Source organism: Choloepus didactylus, chromosome 3 (genome assembly GCF_015220235.1).
Source record: "Choloepus didactylus isolate mChoDid1 chromosome 3, mChoDid1.pri, whole genome shotgun sequence".
Lineage (NCBI taxonomy): Eukaryota > Metazoa > Chordata > Mammalia > Pilosa > Megalonychidae > Choloepus > Choloepus didactylus.
Window position 1 is genome coordinate 202,775,235 of NC_051309.1, and position 21,759 is coordinate 202,796,993.

At 39.7% G+C, this 21,759-nt stretch overlaps 1 long non-coding RNA gene and 1 pseudogene across 4 annotated transcripts in view; both read right to left on the reverse strand.

Annotated features, from left to right (window-relative positions):
* The window catches only part of LOC119530084, a 76,370-nt gene that overhangs the window by 38,231 nt on the left and 16,380 nt on the right, over positions 1 to 21,759 (reverse strand). The gene's annotated exons all lie outside the window — the stretch shown is intronic.
* LOC119530083 lies at positions 9,419 to 11,635 on the reverse strand (annotated as a pseudogene).

Consider the following 21,759-nt stretch of genomic DNA (forward strand, 5'->3'; position numbering starts at 1 on the left):
TATTAGTTGACCGTCTCCTCTGTGCCATGCTCTAGGTTCTGGGGCTATCACAGAGAATGGGGCCCATTCCAATAGAGCTTGTAAGCGCATTGAGAGAAACAGAAAATAAATAATCAAGCAAATATGCAATAGTCGTAAGTGCTCTGAAGGAAAGTGTGGCCAACACTGCCAGAGGTCTGATCAGAGGTCTGATACGGAGGCTGAGGCTTGAATGCCGAGACAAGCCAGCCACATGAAGATCTAGCACAGGAGTGTTCTAGCCCCAAAGAAAAGCTAAGGCAAAGGGACTGTGGCAGAAGGTGCTTGTTGCATTTGGGAAGCAGAAAGTGGGTCAATACGAGAGTAGAGAGATGAGTATGGAAAGATAGGCTGGGCCAAGGAATTTGATTTTCTTTTGATCGGAAGTCACTTGAGGGTTTTATATAGGGCCGTAAACTGATTTTTGCTCCCAAACGGAGGTTGGCAAACTTTTTCTGTAAAGGGACAGAGAATAGCTATTTTGGGTTTTGTAGATCATGGTGTCTGTCGTGATAACTCAGTTCTGCTTCTGAAAACAGCAATAGACAACATATAAATGAACAGAGATGGCAGTGTTTCAATAAAACTTTATTTACAAAAATGAACACCAGGCACAATTTGGTCTGTGGGCCATGGTTCGCTGACCCCTCTTCTAAAAGATCACCCTGGCTGCTATGTAAAGATTACACAGCATATTATGATGTTACGATATTATGAAAGAATCCTTTAAGCAATTCAGATGAGGGATCATGGTCCTAGAAATGGCAATCCCTCACCAAAGAATCCTTGTAAAGCAGTTTAAATCTTTAAAGAGGCCCCTCAAAAAATGCCAAGGGAGATTTCCATTTATAAGAAACAAGCACTCTGGAAAATCTTTGTTTATCATCGTTCTTCACATATCTCCCTTACAGAGCTTGCCCCTAGATCCTTCTCTCTCCAAACGTCTCCAAATTTACCAAATTCTGTCCACACTGACTCTTATCTTTTCTCCCCTTAATTCTTCAGAATCTACTTTTTGTGTGTGCCAGGAATCTTCAATGTTCATCAATCTCACCATTTTTTAAACAAACAAACAAGCCAATATACAGTAGTGAGAAGTGCTATGAAGGAGAGTGTGGTATAGGCAAAAGTGTGTCTGTTTTTCTTTCTTCTCTATTTTAGTTTACATGGACCATGTGATGGTTGGGTTCATGTGTCAACTTGGCCAGGTGATAGTACCCAGCTGTCTGGTCAAGCAAGCACTGGCCTAACCATTGCTACGAGGATGTTTGGGGCTGGTTAATAAGCCAACAGGCTGGTTTATTAAAGCGTCAGTCAATTGGCTGCAGCTGTGACTGATGACTCACCAAAAGGTGTGTCTTCCACAATGAGAGAATGCAATTGGCTGGATTTAATCCAATTAATCAGTTGAAGACTTAAAAGTGAGACAGACAGAGGACTGTCACTTCTTCGGCTGCCCAGCCAAGAGTTTCCTGAGGAGTTCGTCGAAGTTGCTGGTTTGTTTCCTAAGGAGTTCATTGGACATCTTCCTTGGAGTTGACAGTTTGTTGACGGCTCTACAGAATTTGGACTCGTGCATACCCACAGTTGCGTGAGTCACTTTTATAAATTTTATAGTCATAGACACCTCTCATTGATTCTGTTTCCCTAGAGAACCCTAACTAATACAGACCATAAATATAATGAATTCCTTGCAAACACGCTTATCACCCTTGCCACTCTTTCCCAGTGTCATTTTTTATTGACAAAATCCCAAACTTGGTTAAACCCAATTATCGATATGCTAAAAGTGGCCAGAGAACAACACATGAAGTGGCTGCCTCATCTCAGACTAAATCTAGGCCCACAAATCTCAAAGGACGGTCTACACAGCCCTATAGTCTAGCAACCTTCCTGATGTAGTTGGCCTGTTCACTCTTGGAAATAATTTTATAACTTTTTCTCTCTCTGATACCTCCAACATTCCCCCATGGTTTAATATTTCAGCTAATGACCTTGTCACATAGTTTATCGAGAAAATACAAGTTCTCAGAAGGGAACTTCCTTTTTCCACCCTAAATCTGTCTAAATACTTCTATCCCTTTCACACGCACTCTACCCTCCCTCTTTGTGATAATGGATAAAGGGCTCTCACTCCATCAAAGGCAATTCCTTCACTAGTTCTCTACATCTCACCTGTCTCCTTCTCTTGTGAATTTTACTCTGCCAATAATGCCCCTTTTCTGCATCTCAGTTTCCCAGTTTCTTCTGGATGATTATCATCAGCTTGCTCTAATATTCTCATGGATTAAGAAATCCTCCTTTGAGTTTACCAATCCCTCTCTCCCTATGGCTACTGTCCTATTTCTCCAATTTCATTCCACATTTTCTTCACAAACCACTCCATCTGGGATTCCCTCACCACTCTACTGAAACTGTTCCTGTCCAGGTCATCAATGACCTCATATTGCCCAGCCCAGTGGTCACTTCTCTGACTTGGTCATACTCTACCTCACAGAAGCATTTCTCATCATTGACCATTCCAGTCTCCTTGAAAAATCTCTTTTCCACAATACTACAATTTCATGCTTTTCTTTTCCTTACTTCACTGGTCACTATGTTGTTCTTAGACTAAATTTTTGTCTCTTCCTTTTTTGCTTGGCCCCTCAATATTTGGGTCTCAGAGTTTAACTCTAAGCCCTCTATACCTCAGTATACAAAATCTCTCCTTAGGATATTTCATCCTGTATTGAGGTTTTAATATTACCTGTGAGTATTGACTCCAACATCTGTATCTTCAGCCTAATCTCTCAATATTCATGTGACCTCGTCCACCTGACTTTACCTCTTCATTGTCTGATAGCTCAAATTTAGCATGGCCCAGAGGAAGCTTGTTGACTCTTTTATCCCCAAATGTATTTCTGCTTCTGTCTTTTCAACTACCCAGTTAACTCTCCTTGTTAACTCTTACCCTCAGTCTCCATGTTCAAATCAACATTGGTATCTGGTATTAGCAGTCCACTTTCTTTTTGTTTCTACTGCAATATCCATCTATTCCATGCCACCATCATAGTACAGAATGAAAAAACTTCCTAATTGGCGTTCCCCTCCACTCTTGCACCCATTAATCTGTTTTCTTTTCAAGATAGCATGATTCTTTCCATAACCTATAACAGATAATGTTACACTCCTGCTTAAAAACTTCTAGTAGCTTTATTGCTTTTACACAAAAATGAATAAAACTGAAATCCTTCATCATGGTCTACAAGGCTCTACATGTTCTGGCCCCTGTTTTCTCTCAATATTCATCTTTGCTGTTCTCCCTCTTACTACATCCCCAGCTAATTGATAAAGGACATCTCTTATCATTGTCTTATCACCTCCCTACCAAGGCTTTTACAGACACTCAATCTAAAGTTGACTACTCCTGGATAATTTTTAGTATTATCAAATTGTATTATTTTTCAGGAAGCTTTTAATCAGATCTGATGTTATTTTGTTTACACGAGTGAAGACCCCATCTATTCAGTTTAACCACTATTCCTGTATCCACGCATCTGGAACTGTGTCTAGCAGAAAGTAGAGACTCAACAAGTTATTTGTTAAATATGTGGCCCACATTTACTCTCTTAAATTCTCCAGAGTAAATATTTCATCTTTATCTTAAAGTTGCACAGTAAAGTACCAGGAACTGGTCTGGTAGAGAAAGACTATCCTTCTATAGGCAGAGGGTAAGAATAGCCGCACTAATATTAATATTTTACTCTGATAATTAATGTGAAAGCCACACTTTATTGAGTTTTCTTATGTGATTTTATGTATCATTAATTTTTCCTTTCAGTCATCTTAGAATCTGTATAACTGTAGTGGAAAACTGGTTTTTGCTTGTCTGTTATCCCCTCCTTCACCCTGTCTTATTCTGCAGTAATTCTTCTGGGACATTGTGATCTGGTGGAATTGACCTTGCTTTCCTGGATCTAAGACTGGACACATGACCTGGATAGTCAGAGATTTCCCTCTTTCTGGAAACAGTGATTGGTTAGAGATGGTTACATGATCCAAACATGACCAATCATTCTTCTTTGTTGGCAAGATTAGGAATGATGACTTTTTTCTCTGACATTTCCAGAACTATATAGGATCTCACAGTATACAGTTCCAAAAAAATAAATAAATTGATAGCCACTTTCACACCATGTGAATAGGCCCTACTTGGGAATGGAGATAACCAGGGGAAAACAGGCATGAGTAATGGAGAGAGAGACAGCCACTTGATGACATTGTCTGAACGTATGTATAGTGCTTGAATGAAGCTAGCATTTGCTGTCTGTAACTCTTTTCAGTAACCTATGGTAATAAATTCCTTTTTACACTTAAACTAACTTGAATTGCATTTCTGAAACTTGTATCCCATAAGCTCTTGACTAATTCAGTTATTATTCATGGTTTACAATTGGGGAAAATGAAGACCCGAGAAATGAATAAACTTGCTGAAAAGGAAATATTTGTGAATGTCTCTCTGATTTTCAGGTCCTGTGCACTCATACTATACAATATTGTAACATAGCAGCTCAGTTAAGAAGTGAAGTACCTCCTAAAAGAACTTCCTCACAAATCCTGAAATTTCATCTTCATGAAATACTCATTTCAAAATCTGGTTCTATTGGTAAGTAGAATGAATCTTATATGAACTAGCACTTCAATCGCTTTCAGGGTTTTTGATATTTTTTTTCACTTTAAATAGAATGCTTTATTAAATTTTCTTCTGCGGTGTGTATCCAAGTTTTTACATAGGAAAAAGTATATTACATTAGATTTGTTTTTTATTCTAATTTTCTCAAAACCCATTATTTAGTCACTAGAATGAAACTCTCCTAAATGATGGAATTGAAAGCAATTGCAAACTATGTAGAATTATATAGATGCCAAGAGAAAGGCTAATAAAATTTGAAAATGGATAGTCACAATTTAAGTAAATGTGCATATTTGATTACTTTACCAAGAGAGTGTACTATCTTTCAGGAAAATAAAATAAAAAAATTATCCCATACTGTATTGGTGGCATTCTAGATTACATAGAGTAAACGTAAAAGACAAATGGAAATACAGGTAGAAAAAATAAAAGTATTTAAATTTTCATGTTAGACTATGGTAAGTATTCTAGAATGTACAACTAAGTGAAATAAACATTAGCCAATATGGCAATGATATGAACAAACTAAAAATATATTCCTTGACTTATAGGAGAAGCTGATAAAATTAAAACATTATGGACAATTCTGAATTGCACCAAAATAGCAGTCTCATCATCATTTTGCTTTTTATGGATGGTGATACTGTCCATTCACTTAATGAAATCAGAAAACTTGGGCATCTCAGATTCCACCTCTTTGCAGTTCTCCCTACCTGTCATTGCCATTTCAAATCGACCCTCCTGCCTTATTGATTCTGATATATTCCTTAAAATGCATGTCTTACTTGCTTAATTGCATTGGCCTCATCTTCTTGCATTCAGATTTCTACCTTTTACAATCCAGCTGCCATTGAGCTGCTAGTTGATTATTTAAAAGCACAGATTTGACAATGCCACCTTTGAGCTTAAAACTCTTGGAATAATTTTATCTGTAGGATAAAGTTAGTGTCATTCAACAAGTATTTATTTATTAGGAAGTATATTTGGAGGTGGGGGGACAAAAAGGAGTAAGACATGGGCCTTCCCCATATGGAACATGGAATACAAGATGTGTAAGGATGTGTGGTTGGGTGTCAGGGTAGGGAAGGATCCCAAAGCAGATCATTTCAATATACCATGGAGAGCATTATCACAGACCACAATACAATGGAGCTCAATGCAAAAGGACTTAGCATAGCCTGGGTTTTCAGGAAGACTGCCTGGAGACATGATGCTGGAGTTGAGGGTCAATAAGTCATTTAGGATTAGAAGGAAGGCAAGCAATAGATGATTATCCAGGCAGACATAGGAGCAGGAGAAAATGAGTAAAAGGTTAAACATAGTATTTATCAATAACCGCAAACAGTTCAGTGTTATGAAATCATAAAATATGAGGGAGGAAGTGGAGGTTCAGAACGACAGAGAAGGTAATAGGAGTGAGTGTCATGAAGATCACATATACCACACATAACATCCATTCAACTATTTATTGAGTGCCTCCCATATCCCCAGCACTCTGCTGAGATACATAGTAAATCTGACAAACACTCTCCCAGCTCTCATAGAGATCACATTCTCCTGGAAGAGGCAAACATAAAACAAACAAAGAAGTTAAGAATCAAACAGACAAAATTCTTTCAATTTTGATGTATGCCAAGAAGGAAAACACAAGTGGCTGATATGAAAAGTGAGAGGATGAATAATGTCATCAACCTGGAAATGTAAGGCATCCCCTGAAAAAGGTTCCTTAGTGATTCAGCAAATAAAAGACAAATCCCACCTTTTTAGAACTCTGGAGGATGATAGAGACTGGAGAAGGACTCCACAAACATTGAATCAAAGAAACAGAAAAATCTGAGATAGGAGAAGTCTATCCTGGACCAGTGGTCAGTTCCCCTGTTCTTTACCCCTTACTCAGTCCTGTGCAGCTTTGGAGTCACACAGAGGCAGCATGACTGGGTCCCTCCCACTGTGGACAGAGACTGCAGAGGAGCTCACAGAAGTGAGTTAGAACTCCATGCATATCCAGGTATAGGGACCTAAGTTTGCAGAGACCCAGGGTGGAACACAAGCTGCTGAGGAGTGCCACATACAAAAGAGCCCCAGGTCTTTCTCTGTCTAAGCCTAAATTGGCAAATAAATCCATTAACCTCCCCCCATGTGGGATATGATTCCCAGGGGAGTGAGTTGTCCTGGCAATGTGGGACACTACTCCTAGGAATGAGCCTTCTTGACCAAAATGGGGAAAAGAAGGTAACAAAATAGGGTTACAGTGCCTAAGAGATTTCAAATAGAGTTGAGAGGCTATCCTGGAGGTTTCTCTTATGCAAGCTCCAGCTAGATATCCCAAATGGCCACAGTATGCCAAGCCCCAGCCAATAGTAGTCCCAAAATACCTAGGACCCTATCTGAGAATCTATAAAAGTTTCACTCACTAAGTTATCTCTCAGAAACTTAAATCCACCAGAGTGTTCCTATGCCAGATAAGGCCTAAAACCCAGAGGCAACAGCCTCTTTAAGAACAACAATCAGATGCAACCTCCTTCCCCGTAATGTTGACACCACTTTTCAATATGAGAAAGTTAGGGTGGTCTCTGCCTAGACACCCTTGAAGATTGAGAAAGTGATTAAATGAAAGGAAGGGGTAGCAACACACAAGATAGGATTTAACAAAGGATTACAAATACTGAATCTTTACACAAATATATGTTTTCTAGATGCTAAGGTATTAGAATAGCTAGAAGGAAATAACTGAAATGGTGGAAATGTAACCCATAACATCCTTTGAAATTACCTGTATAACTACTTGTTAAATTATACTTTGAAAGTTATAACCTTTCTGTATTTATGTTATATTTTATGATAAGGAAATAAGTGAAATTGTGGAAGTTAACCCATAACATTCTTTGAAATTTGCTAACTACTTGTTAAATCATATTTTGAAATTTACCACTGTTAAAAAAGGGCAGCAGGGACAGAGAGAGAGAGAGAAAGAGAGAGAGAGAGAGAGAGAGAGAGAAAGAGAGAGAGAGAGAGAGAGAGAGAGAGAGAATGATAGGTTGGTAAAGACTTTTGCGCCCCCACTGAATCTAGTTGGGATTTTCTGAAGTGACCTACCTTTCTGGATTGACCCCATCTGGCAGGATTCCCTAATAGGGAAGAAGTCAGAAGAAGAAAAGCCCCATAGAAAAAAATAAATAAATAAGGGGGTTTAAATGGAATTGCTGTAAGATAAGATAGGGCTCAGAAAAGTGTAAGGAAAATGGGGTACTGAGTGAGACAGAGAATTTAAACAAATCATTGGAGCTGGGAAGAAAAGTCTGCACAAAAATAAAGATTCCTGGAGAAAGAACAGAGGAAAGGAATTTCTTTCCTGGAGGTGAAACAATTGCAGAAAAAGTGCAATCGTAAAAATTACACCACATATCTAGGGCAAGAATCAGATGAATAAGAGCTCAGAAAATTTGAACAGTTAAGCATAGGATATTCTAAAGGTCTAGAATAAGTTAGACCAGGCATCAAAGAAGAGCCTTAACACAAAACCAATCAACAATAAAATGCAAGGCAAGAGAGAGAAACTGACCTTCAGAGTTAAATCATCAAGATAATCAGATGCCTAGTCATCAGTAAAAAATTGCAAGCCATACTAAGAAACAGGAAGAAATGGCTCAGTCAAGGAGACTCAGAAGTTGGAACAACAAATAAAATATGTTCAAAGAAATCTCCTAAATCAGTTCAAGGAGAAGAAGGAAAATATGCATGAAGGTAAAGGATATTAAGATGACAATGCATGAGCTTAAAGAAGAATTTGAAAGTATAAAAAGATGCAACAGAAATTGGGAGGATGAAAGACACAATAGTGGAGATTAAAAATTACACTGGGGCATACAATAGCAGATTTAAGCGGGCAGAAGAAAGAATCAGCAAACTAGAAGACAGGATAATTGAAATCATGCAGTCAGAAGAACAGAGAGAGAAAAGAATGGGAAAAAGTGAGAAGTGTCTCTGGGATTTGAGTGACAGCATGAAGTGCACAAACGTACACATCTTGGATATCCCAGAAAAATAGAAGGGAAACAGGCAGAAAGAATATTTGAGGGAATAATGGCTGAAAACTTCCCAACTCCTATGAAAGACGCAGGTATATGTATCCAAGAAGCTTAACATTACTTCAAACAAAATAAATCCTAATAGACCTACTCTGAGAAACACACTAATCGGAATGTCAAATGCCAAAGACAAAGCAAGAATTCAGAAAGCAGTGAGAGAAAAGTGACTCATCACATACAGAACATTCTTAATAACCTTCCAGTTAATGAAAAAACGTTAGTCTTTAGGATCCAAAGATCTCTATAACCAGCAAGGGAATACAGGGGAAAGAAAGAGTTGGGGAACTGATACTGGTTGACTCAAGTTTTCTGAGTCCCTAATTTCCTTAAGAGCAGAATGAATCTAGTTTTACAAGATCAAATAAAAGAAACCTCTGTGAAGGGGGAGACACACACTCAAACACACACGTGCACCATCACCACCAGAAGATGCTGTCCCAGCATTTTCAATATCCTTAGGGCCCAGATTCATTGATGGCATGAGGCATAAAATCCCATTCCACACTGAAGACTCCTCCCAGTTCAACACAGTGAAGAAATAAATGATAATGAAGTGAAGAAGCAGAGGCAGTAGAAACCACAGCCTGCCCCTTCCTACATAAAAGAGGCACAGAAATCTCTGGAGTCAGTGAAAATGGCATCATCTCTTACCAGGCCACCAGCTACCTACCATTGGATGGGATCTGTATTATCACTTTTTTCTCTTCTGGACTGAAGTGCAAGATAGAATGGCTGTGAGTGTCTGCTGGCTGCCCAGTATGTCAGGCAAAGTCAGGAAGTGGTAGGTAATGTTTATGAGTACCCCAAATTGGCTCCCTTCCTACTCTGGTCCCTGATGTTCTTTTTGACTTAGCTCTGCAGGGCTCTGACCTCTTCGTGATGTTGCTCCCCCTCCTCCAGCAGCCAATTCTGCAGCTAAAGAACCTCTATGTCAACCCTATGTTTCTATTTCCTCAGTGATGTGATCTCCACCCCTTGAAGGCCAACTGCTCAGTGTATAGGAGGAAAGTGGGCTTGTTGGCCAAAGCAAGTTGCAATGCTTGGGTCAGGTTACCCAAGGCAGATGTGTCAGCTGGGTCCCCAAAACTCCTGCCACCCACAGGGATTCTGTGTCTTGGCAGTCCAGGTCAAAGGGCACAGAACACAGTTGCTCCAGCTCCAAATCCTTCTTGGCAAGAACTGCCAGTGTGTGGTCCTGCTGCTTGTGCAGCTCTTTCTACAGTTTCAGGGTTGTGGTCCCTGGAGTCTAGCTGGCTCCACTTCAGCTTCTGCTGTTGGAGCTTCTGCAGCTGGGCCAGCTCCTGCTTCCAGTCCTCAGCCTCCTGTTGGTGCTGGTGCTCGATCTCCTTGCAGGGCAGCCACAGGGAGAAATAATTCTTCAGCTCCACTAGCTGTGCATGGGCTTCCTCCAGGTCCTTCACCAGGTGCTCTGTGTCTTTGGTGCCCTTGCTCTTGAGGACAACCTGGACCTTTGTCTTGTACCTCTCAAACTCCTTTTTCAGCTGTTTCAGCTCCTGATGATAGTAGAGCATGGTAGCCATTTCTCCATTGGCAGCCTCTGATCTGGGCATTATCTCCAGGTTGCAGAGCTTCTCTATATCCAGAATCATCTGGCTTCCTCTGGCTGTGACTTGCAGCAGACTCTTCAGCTTCTCCATTTTATCCTTCAGAACATTGTCATCCAGACTGGACTCCTCTCCATGGCTCTCTAGAGGGAACTGGCTGGAAGCGGTTAGAGCCAGCATCTTGATCTGTCTACCTGGCTTTCTCATAGGTGCCCAGCAGTTCAGATACGTTGGTTATTCGATTCCCCAGGACTGCCACCCTCTGCTCTTTCACCTGAGATTGCTGGCAGAGTTGATCTTCTGCAAGAGCTGTCTTCTTCATTTCCTGCTGCAACTGGGCTTGGAAATGGCTCTTGAGGCAGACAGTGTTTTCCTGAAGCTCCTACAAATGGGAGTCTGCCTGATTCTTCTCATCTTGAAGAGACTGCAGCTCACCATTCAGCATCTCCACTTCATGCAGTTAAAACCCTGCTATTTGATCAGTTGCATATGTCCACTCCACCAAGGGCTTCTCTGGTTTCTTCCAACCAGAGCTCTAAGTCCTGGCGTGGGGTCCTCACCTCCTGCAGCAGTTTCTGGAGCTAATGCAGCATCAAGGAATGGTCACTCTGCTCTTGGGCTCCTATCATGCTTCTGTGAGATAAATCAGGCTTTTGTTTCTGCTATTTGCTCCTACAGTCCCTTCAATCCCCTCTCCAGAAGGCCCTTCTCCTTTGCCTTTTTATTGACAAACTCTAAGTCCTGTTTCATCTTCTTGTCAGCCAGGTAAAAAGCCTCCATGTGGGATGTCTCCTGGATGATTGTAGCCAAAGAGCTGGTCAAAGTAACCAACTGAGTCTTTGTCTGGTTCAGTCATTTGTCCATCTCCCTGCCCTCAGAGGGCCCATCCCCTCTGCTACTGCTAATGCCACTCTCCCACCTGCTGGCCTCTTTGGGCTTTAGAGGTGGTGGCCCATGGTCAGTCTCTCATCTTCTATCCCAAACTCACCCTTGGTACTGGTGAGACCGGCCACAGTATCCAAGGTAGGGACAGTCCCAGTGCTATCACCACTGTGAGTAGAGCACTAGTCATCAACAGTCACGAAAGGTGAGGCCCAGAGGCTGGACACCCACCAGGCCCAAATTTGCCTCATGGGACACTGACCTCTAGAGTCTCTTTCTCCTTAAGAAGCATGGACTACATCTTTAAGCCATGCTTGGTACTAGAGAAGCTGCTTCTTTGACTCTTCTGTGGTACCCGGCAGGTCTTTCTTGCTCAGGCCACCCCTGAAGCTCATCCCAAACTTCTCCATGAGTGTGCTGAGTGGGCTACTCCATGTCAGCCTTCCGGCTGGAGAAAGCTGGGAAGATGCAGGTGGGGGCTTACTGTAAGTGACAAAATGAGAGTTGTCCAAATGTGGCTATACACCTGCTCCTCCCAGCTGTCCAGAACCAGGTAAGGGGTGGCAGGGCAAGTTGGCAGGAGCGCCTTGGTGTTCCAGGCCCCGAGGGTGGGGACAGGTCCTTTTCCCCAGTGTTGGCAGGGGAGGAGCACAATACCAGGGCTTGCCAGCACTGACTCAAAGGCTGATAGGCACTCCTTGCTCACCTGGCCCACAGCAGCCCAATTGCCCCCCTTCCCAAGTTCAGCTAAGGGCTTATGCTGAGCGCCGTTCCATCGGGACTTCCTAATTACTGCCCCCAGTTGATTTTTGACAAGGCTGCCAAGTCCACTCAATTGGGAAAGACGTCTCTTCAAATGGAACTGGATATCCATACGCAAAAGTATGAAAGAGGACCCCTGTGCTGGTCTGAATCTGTTATACACCCTAGAAAAGACTATGTTCTTTTAATCCATTCTTGTGGTGGCAGAACTATTGTGAGTCGGAGCTTTTGGTTAGGCTCTTCCAATTGAGATGTGACCAATCCTATTGAGGGTGGGTCTTAATTCCTCACTAGAATCCTTTTCTATCCCTGCTATCCTGGCTGGCAGTGGTTCCTTTCTTATAGATATTGCAAAATTCTTGTTGGTTTCACATGCAGTACACAGGGGTTGAAATCATCAGAGAGCAGGACTTTCCACAAATCTTTTCTGGATAACTTCATTTCCAATCCTGATCATCCTGAAATGTCTGACTGGTTCTATGTCCAGTTAAATCATTGTATAGAGTGCTACTCTCTGGGACTCACTTTCCAGAACCTCAGAGTTTTCCAAACCATCAATTTTTGCTTTCTTTGTACCCAAGAGTTCAGTTCTCAGCTTATCCCTTTCCTCTTGCATTTTACTATAAGCTGCAAGGAGAAGTGAGACCACATTTAGTTTGAAAATATCAACTAAATATCCAAGCTTGTCACTTCCAAATTCTATCTTCCATCCAACATCAGGATTCAATTTTGCCAAATTATCTGCCACTTTAAAACAAGGATCACCTTTCTTCCAGTTTGCAACGACACAGTCAACATTTCTAAGGCCTCATCAGAAGTACGTTTAGCATCTGTATTTCTACCAACAGTTTCTTCAAAGCAATCTAGGCCTTTTCTATCAAGCTCCTCACAATTCTTTCAGAATCTTCCCCTTATCCATTTATAAAGCTGTTCCAGCATTTTTGGTATATGCAATCTCAGTACCCCACTCTTCTGGTACCAAATTCTGTTTTAGTTTGCCAAAGTTGCTGAAATGCAAAATACTAGAAATGAAGTGGCTTTTAACAATGAGGATTTATTATCTTACAAGTTTACAGTTCTGAGGCTGTGAAAATATCCAAATCAAGTCATCAACAGGATGATACCTTCTTCCTGAAGAAAGGCTGCTGGTAATCCATGGCATCTGCTGGTACTTTCCTGGGATTTGTTACTTCAGCTTTTGGCTGTTCCATCTGTGGCTTTCTTTCTGAGCTTCTGTGTGTTTCTCTCTTTTAGCTTCAGTCTCTCTTAGCTCTCTCTTTCTCTCTGTCTTTCATGCTCTTATAAAGAGCTCCAGTAAGAGAATTAAGACCCACCTGGGGCACACCTCAACTGAAATAACCTAATCAAAAAGTCCCATCCACAACAGGTTTATACCCACAGGAATGGATTAGCTTTAAGAACATGATCTTTCTGGGGTACATACAGCTTCAAACCATCACAACTTCTGTTCCCACATTCCCATGTATTTATTTACTATTCTTTCCATATTTGTATACCTGGCAAGAATGGGTTCTCCATGAGACAAAGAGTCATGCTTTATTCATCTCTGAATACTTGATGCCTAGTACAATGCCTGGCTCATGGCAAGTACTCTATATTTTGTTGAATGGACAAACGAATCCCTGGAGCATCCATGCTAAGGATGGAAACCTTGATGTCTCCTCTTAAAATTATTTCTCTAATTGGTTAGATATATTCTCTGGCTTGGAAACTTAAAAAAATTTCTTTCTAATATTCAGATCCCCTTGGAATTCTGCTTGACAAATGCAGAATTTGTGAAGAATGAAGAATTTGCGTCTTCTATGTTACTTCATGACACTGAGTTTAATAAAGCACTGATGTGTAGTTAATAAAATATGCAAATAATTTGTACCATTATCTTTCAATTTACAATTCAGAATGAATAATCATCATGTTTAATGTGTTTGGTTGTGTTACTTTCTTCAAATGCCAACTCTAGATCATTACCCTGGAATTTCTTCATTGGGGAGGGTCCCCAGATGGTTGGGGCTCCTTGTCCAGAGTTGCCTGAGTCCCCATTTAGACATGGTTACTTAGATGGTGGCAGGATATCCTGGATGAAAACTGGCATCTCAGTCTGCCTTTGCAGAGTGTCCTGAATTCCGCACTTAACAGTCCTGCAAGGGACAAGTTAAGTCTCCTACCCACTGCCTTTTTTGTTCTTCTCCAAGCGGATGGAATACTAAACTGACTGGCTCAGACTGAGGACACTGATTGGTCCACATTTATTAGTAAACAAATGCTTCTTCTTGGCGTCCTACTCCATGAGGCTGATTGGACAAGAAAGCTGGCAGATACCAACTTTGCTCTCCTGTCTTCTTTACACGTGAACACTGTTTACTTTAGTTTCTGGTGGGGGAAGGAATAGATTCCACTTGGGTCCAGTTTAAGTAAGTCCTCTGCTCCAGGTCAGTTTACCAGTTAACAGAGTTTTGAGATCTAGCCCAATTAATAATTAATTTGTATTTGACTTTCCCTCCATCTGTGTCCCTTAGGTATAGCTGAGACAAGATTCAGGTGTCCCCTGGAACTCTAGAAAAAATAGCATCTTATTGCTCTTAGAGCCACTCTTGAAAGTTTAAATGTCCCCCTCTAAGTGGGGCCAGTAATAAAAAGTTACTTGGTTATAGTTTTATGTACATTGGTGTAATATACCATCAAAATAACTACATCTATACAAAATCCATTCAATTTTTCATCAGTCAAATTTCTCATGTTACATGTGACTGATTTGATGCTAATTAGTATTTTATGGGGGATTCTTCTCCCTTCCCCTCAGCAATTGACTGACAAACATGACCCATTTGATTTAAATTCCTGCTTACGGACAAGGCCATGATCTCAGACTATCCTTACACTTATCACAAGACAGAAACATTTGCTTGACAGCTTTTTCCAGGCATCCAAAGAATGGAAATCAATTAATTCTCTTCTGGGAAAAACTGGTAAAAATTGCAGTAACTATTTTTTTTTAATCACGTGTAACAAAAGCTCTTAAACAGAGCTATTGTTAGAACTTTAGGGACAATTATCCAGGGAAATGCTATGCTTCCTTCATTAAAGGTTTGTAGAAATTATCTTGGTTAGAAAGAGTTCTTCCTAAAATAAATGGCATAACTTTTATGAAATTGTGCATATCCTTCCAATACCATAGTACTATTTTACATTACTATTTTTACGATTGCATTTGATACTACATTTACCATGAAAGATTATAACTTAAAAAACTGTTTTTTCACAAATATGTACAATAATGGGAATCTGTAAAATGTGTTCTCCTTCCCTGGTATAGTTAATGACAGCTCTATTCCCGAAGTGCACAATAAACCGACTGTTTCATTTACACTGACGACTTGATCAGCAAAGCTGCTAACTTCACAAAATGTAAAGGTTTATAAGTGATTGGAGAGACAGGCAGATTCTAGATGCTTCAGCCTCTCCACATCACTTAAGAAAAATCCTCATCATCTCACGTATTTTTCAAGGAAAAATTGTGTGCATGTGTGTGTGAGAGTGTGTGTGCGCGTGTGTGTTCACGTGTGTGCGTGTGTTTGTGTGTGTGTGTGTGTTGGGCAGTGGGGGGATGAAGGCTATTAGCCCCCACATGTCATTTAAGCTATTTACAAAATAGGACATCAGTATGATTCCACAATACAAAAACATAAAACCCTTTGGTTTTATGCTTAATCTCTTTTTTTTTTTAAAGAACATACCTGCCTTAGTTTTGCCTTTAACCTATGAAGTGCTTGTTTATGATTGTGTGGTGGCTTTGAAAATTTGCAGGTGGTTCTTACAAATTATACATTTCATTTCAAATTCAAAAACTTCAAATAATATTTAATTTTTTGGGTTACTATTCTGCAATGCAGCCTTTTCTAAAGATTTACTACTTTATGACTATGGACATTAAATATCATGATAAAAAGTTTTCAATATATTAGATAAAAATAGGAATAGTAATAGCATAACCTTTTGCCCTTTCAACTACTGTTGACCTTATGGAATCTTTTTGTGTTCATAAATAATACATTATTGTACTTATTTATTAAAGATTCACTTGACTTTTTCCATATTTTCTTTAGCAAAAATGAAACACTATTTGAGGGAATATATCTTTTTCACCTTTAATGTAATATTGCCTGAACATAAATGTTTTAAACTTGAAATATTATATTGGCCAATATGACTGCCAAGCAAATATAACTAATTAATGCACATGCATATATATATGTGCATACATGTGATAAATGTATAAAATGATATGGAAAATGTGGAGATTCTTTGTGCCAATCTGGTGACAGGAATAGAGACAGAGAAATGATTTAGGATAATACTGACTTTCCCAACACAATGAAAATTCAAAAATTTACCCAAACACGGATGAAGTATTTAGGATGTGGGAGGGGGAAAGTGGTCATTTGTTTTCTTACACTTGCACTCTGTCCAATTCCAGACTGGAAATGAAAATTATAATTACCAAGAAATTGGTATGTTGGGTCATAGTGTCTAACCCCAAATTATATACTATCTTCATCCTGATCATCACCCCCTATTTATTGAACTAAATTACTTCCAGAAACCAAATCATTCTTCATAGTAAATGGGCAATTAGGAAGATACATGCATTGTTGAAAATTCCTGAAAGTGTCCTATGCCCTGTGCGTGGGGAACTGGGGGGCGTTACATGGTAGGCGTTAGAAGCAAACTTTGAAAGGCCCTCTGTGCTCTGCTCTGCTATAGGTCCTCAGCAGACATTCTGGAAGCACCAGTCCAACTTGCCAAGCTGTCATCCTGCCATGCCTCATGGATATGCCAAATAATGTGATCTCCTGTTTTAGTCTTGCAACGTTGGGAGAATCTTATTAATCTTAGGCAATAGTCTTGACACTGTGCTTTGTGCCACACTTGGGTGAAGGGCAAGGCTTTCTCTCTGTTGATCATTACTAAATCATGATCTTAAAGAAGTTCTGTAGTTTGGGTCTTAAAAAATAAAGAACCAAAATAACATATCTTCCAGAGAAGCTTGTTGCAGAGCTTTTGCCAATAGTCACTATTAGATGACTGCATAATGTGGTGCATTTGGATTAAAACAAGAAATGTTCATTTCTTCACCAGATTCTAGATGCTCACATATTCACTGTCATGTAGACCTCTCCAAAAATGAGAATGTAATAAGGAAAATAGTTTTTAGATAGTGTCTTCCTTTTTCAACATTAGTTTTCCCTATACATTAAAATTTTGTGGGTTTTGGGGAACAGATACATAGAGAAATCTAAAAAGACTTTGTGGAATTATATGTTAGCATACACACACCTGCAAATACTATTCTTTGAAATAGTACAGTCTAACTTCCTCATGGTTGGTCTCTTCTTGTCTTCTGTCCTCCCATCTCCCAGCCCAGGACATCCCCAAAGTACAGTAAATTGAACACTAAGGATTTTGATTGGTTTCAAGGATCCTTTCCTTTCTCTCCCCTCCCCTCCCCTCCCCTCCCCTTCCCTTCCCTTCCCTTCCCTTCCCCTCCTTCCTCCCTTCCTCCTTCCTTCCCTCCCTCCCTTCCTTCCTTCCTTCCTTCCTTCCTTCCTTCCTTCCTTCCTTCCTTGGTTCAATGTTCACAGGATCAGGAAGCACAGTTTCCTAGCCGCATATAGAATTCAAATTTCTAAATATCCTCCTTGAGAATGAAACTGAAGTTCTAAGGGTTAAACAAACTTTGGTTTAAATATTTAAAATACGTGAAAAGTTAGAATACTAATCATTTCTATTTAGATGTATTTGTAGAAAACATCATTTTAGGACCCAATCAAAGGCTATTTGCTGTGTTTTTTTTTCCTTGAGCATTAGGGTCAATAGCTCTTTTGCACCAATCAGTAGCAGGATAAAATAGTAAAATATACATTTTGTCTGCTCCGTCTGACTCTTTGCCACATTTGCCCTCCCTCATCCCATCAACATGAAGAAGAGAACACAGGCAACACTGGATCAAAATGCAGAGATTAGTTCCTGTAGCACTGAGCACTGTTCCAGTACCAAGTCTTCACCCTCTGGCTTCTGACTTCTATGGATAAGCTGTAGATTTTCTGTTGGTTAAAAACAATTCTTCATAGGTTCATATCGTTGGTGCTGGTAGAGTTAAGAGTGGAGAAAGAACTATATTTTGTCTATGTCCCGAATACTGCTACCTTGGAATAAGGTAGACAATCACAAGAGCCCGAGTTCCACAGCTTGTTTTGCCCTTCTCAAAAAATGCTTTCTTTACGTAGCTTAACTGCGTGACCCTCAGGGCAGCCAGCTGTTGGGCACTGGTTGAGCACAGGTCATGAAGAGGGTGAACGGAGCACGGGGAAACCTTTTAATACATATTTTATATAGTTCAGATCACTAATGGGGGCTGCACAAACATATCAATTTGCATACCTATTCCTAAAGCCATATTTCTGTTATGAGTTTTCTGGTAACAGCAGGGATACAAAACTTGAGTGTTTTTTTAAACACACCTTACTGACCAAAAAAATTCATAAGTAAATATTTTTTTACTGGTTTTTGTATAGTTTAAGTTAGACAGAAGAAAACAAATTATCTTGCTTCCGTGTGTATCATCAAAAGGATTAACAAAATCATCTGAACAGTAGAGAAAACAAATTGTCTAACAGGGAAAGAGATGCTATTTATTAAGACAAACTGACATTAATTTTATAGTTTCAGAACATGACTTATTTTAAAACTGTTACGATGTCAAAATTTATTATTAATGTGGCTACTTTAAAAGAAGCCTAATGTCCTGATACTTCAGTAGTATCCCACTACTTCAATAGGTAACAAAAAGTTTACATTTGTTATTTTACTGAATTATTATACAATCTTGCTGGGGAATAGGTTTCACCCTCCATTGTACATACGGGAAAACTGTGGCTCAGAGAGGTTTTTAGATTTGGTCGTAGACACAGTGTTAGTAAATATGAGGTCAGTATTTATTTGGTGTTAGTAAATAGTGGATCCAGGGCTGAGGAGGCTCTTTTCATACCACTGAAACTCTTTTCTATGTTTGAAATTTATTGATCCTTAAAAACAAAAACATTCCCTGTAGCATAAGAGAGCCACAGAGACCACAGAAGAAGCAGATTGACTTGGAACTGCTTTTCTGAGCCTTCTTCCTTGGAATGGACCACTGCTGCATCTGAGTGTCTGAGCACGCCACATGCCAGAACTGAATGAGCTCCAGCAGCTCATGAAACTGAAAGAATTTTAAAGTGCTGTATCAGAAATGGAGCAAGAAATCCAGGGAGCATTTATTAGCTACAACATGCCAATAAAGAGGAGTCCAGTGCTTTTCTAACTCTACCAGTATCTGCCCACAGAGTTTTATTATCTTAGACACACTGAGCTAGGTGAAGCCTTGCTATTCAGTTGAAAGCAAATTATAAGAGAGAGAGCCACACATTGCAAGAAAGATGAACATCTACAGCACGATAGTAAAGTTAAAACCTTTAGATGTATGACTGAGCCCCTCAATCTTTTCAAATAAAGGCAGATTTCAAGTTAGAAAGAAGATATCCATATGTAGTAGCATTTTAAAAAATGAGAGTACACAGAAGTACAACAATATGAAATAACATGGAACAAAAGAGAACCTTGATGGTTTCTCTTCTCAAGTTTCCCCAATGGCTCTAGTAAAAGCATGACTGCCATATCTAAAGTCTTGACCATTTTTCTTAGTTTAACAAACACCAGTGACTCTTTGGATTGAACTATTTTATCCCTTATACTACAAATTTTTGAATTACAAAAATTCCTTCCTTCCTTACTTCCTCCTTCCCTCCCTCCCTTCCTTCTTTCCTTCCTTCCTTTCTTCCTTCCTTCTTTGCTTGCTTGCTTCCTTCCTTCCTTCCTTCCTGTTTTGGATACCACATGGCCAAACCACTAGTAGTAAGAGGCAATATGAAAGAAAGTTAAAATAATTACAAATCCAAATGTATTATTTATGTTTGAAGGAAATTCTAAAGAGTGGAGCAAGAGAAATTTCTCTTCATTGTGTTCATATTTGTACATGATATTCTAATTAAAACATATTAAAACCTTCACATGCTGTTTTAAAGATGAATAATATAGAAACAACAAGGTGAGTAAGTTGAAGAAAATGGAAAGTCGTGTCTGGGAAAACCACTCTTTTTTTCCCCCACAATTTTATTGAGATATATTCATATACCACACAGTCATCCACAGTGTACAATCAGTTGTTCACAGTATCATCATATAGTTGTGCACTCTATATGAACATTTCATTACTCAATAAAGTAATAAAAACAAAAATAAAAACAGTAATAAAAATAAAAATAAAAAAAGTAAAAAAGAATACCCAAAACATCCCATTCTCCCCATCTGCCCCTATTATTCATTTACTTTTTTGTGGGAAAACCACTCTTACTTGGAAGAGTGCTATAATGGGCACCAGTGAGGCTCTTTTAGTTAAATTTTGGGTTCTTTTACGAGCTCTCCTTCTATCTCTGTGATTTTGGGCAAATCACTAAACCTCTTTGAGCTTGTTTTCAATATACATAAAAGAGGGGAAATAACATATGTGAGCATGTAAACTCTGAGACATATTACCTATGTCCATTATAATTATTATTATCAAGAGATATCTGTATTCCCCATATTCTGATGCTCAGAAATCTACAGAAAATGAATCACTAGCACCACTTTTATTACTGTCCTTAAACAACCCCTGACAGCATTCTTACACTTGAAAGCTGCGACTTCTTGCTCCTTTCCTGCAGCACAGGGATGGAAGTTGGGGATTATTCTTGGTAGCTTCTTGGGAGTATTTTTGAAAAGTTACTGGGTGGAAAGTGACCCACAGAAAGTGTTCACCCTCATTCCAGAACCCTTCATCAGGAAAACAGCAAATGCCAATAGTTCTTTCAAGCTCGCTCAGTTTCACCATCCAATAGGGAGGGGTTGGTTTCCTGGACCCAAGCTGAGCTTGCCTGGTATATCATTCACTTCCCCACCTGGTATGATATGAAACTTTTATGTAGATCTTTCTCCACAATTCAGATTCTAGGTAACAAAGATTTCCCAAGTCCCAGTCTACTTTGTTCCTACTGCCATGCGTGTTCCAAATGGCAAAATCATTTTCTGTGCAAACATGAGACTTTCTTCTAATATGTGTGCATGTGTTTAACACATACAGCATGTAAGTAGTGAATGGTCATTTTTTTTTTTAAGCAACTGAAATGAGAAAAGTATTAAAATCTAGTTAGAGGTAAGAAATAGACCTACGGAGGAAATTCTAATTTAAAGTGCTGCTCAGCCTCATTTTTTGGAGTCATGGAATTGCATGCATTTATTTCATGAGGCTTCTAAACATGCCCTTCTGGCACTTTGAGCTTGACCTTGCAGATGCTAACTCAGATCTATAATGGTTACACTCGGCTAGAGGAACATTAATTGTTGGCTGTAATCTGCACAGCATCCTGGAGAAAATAACAAGGCTAACTACCCTCATTTGAGAAACAGAGACATTTGGAGACGTAAGTGCTGCATTCAAGGATTTGGGTGTCCCGTTGGCACATATTTGGGCATGACTGTGGACTCCCACCTTACCCTCTAGGTGGGCATCTGAGACACATTCATAGAGCCAGAGAATGTTAGTGCCAATGCTCTAATGCTGAAGCGATCCTAGCAAGCATCTATTCTTTTTACAGGCAAGGAATCTTAGCCTTGGAGT